Raw genomic sequence first — 989 nt, 5'->3', positions numbered from 1 at the left:
CATGACAAACAGGTACCATCTACGACCTATGTAGCATCAAGCCCCACCAACGCAGGAACCTCTTGAGGACTCCTTGTCAAGGACCTGTCATCGGACAACCATCCAACAAAGTTTTCTCTCTTAGCATAAGCAAAGGCGCAGATGTTTAGTAGGGCACAGTTCGGGCATTAACCAACACATGAAGGCCCTGTGTAAACCTTTCATCTATAAATTTATCTTTTTCCTTTCCCAAAGTCTTGTTCGGTGGTTCCAAGTGTATGGCTGGACGTCTTGAGCTTATTGGAAATAAAGCAAACATTTTTCGGTTCCTCTACAGTCGCTTATACTGTACTTATCCTTGGTTGTTCGTTTTCGTTCTTTGAATCTGCCTTAATCAAGTGTTATACACTTCGGGTTTCATTTATACGACTGGTTATTAGACCGGGGGCTTGGTCTAGATTCTCACCCTATACATTAAAGACCGACACCTTTTTTATTTTCACTGTGTTCGGTGCCTCGGATATTGCAATATATGTGATAGACATGAGGGTGTCCCATCTTTTGATGAGATGGTGATTATCATTTTCGGGCGAGTAGACTTTGATGATCCGACTATGAACGTGCGAGGACGTCGAGCCTTATCAATCGCTAAACCAACTCCGAGAGGTTCTCGACCATGCCGAAGCATGATCAACCTGACCGCGAGGGTCTATTTCCTGCAAGCGAACGAAGAACAAGAAATAAACTGAGATTGCAATTGGTATATTGCGAATATAAGATGAAAGCTTTATTGATCAAGGTGGGGTTCTACGACGTCTTGGTCTGGCCATTGAACACAAACGAAGTATGTGAAGTTGCAGCTATGGCGAAATTTTAATCTAAACAAAATACGAAGTCTAAGCGACGCCCTAAGGGCTGTATATATTTAGGAAGAGGGGGGAATTTCGTGATCCTTGGAGGAGGGGTCCGAAACCAACCCTAACTCTTGTTTCCCCACACATACGGACTCT

This window comes from Triticum urartu, chromosome 3 (assembly GCF_003073215.2).
Source record: "Triticum urartu cultivar G1812 chromosome 3, Tu2.1, whole genome shotgun sequence".
NCBI lineage: Eukaryota > Viridiplantae > Streptophyta > Magnoliopsida > Poales > Poaceae > Triticum > Triticum urartu.
Note: the sequence above shows the minus strand (reverse complement) of the source record.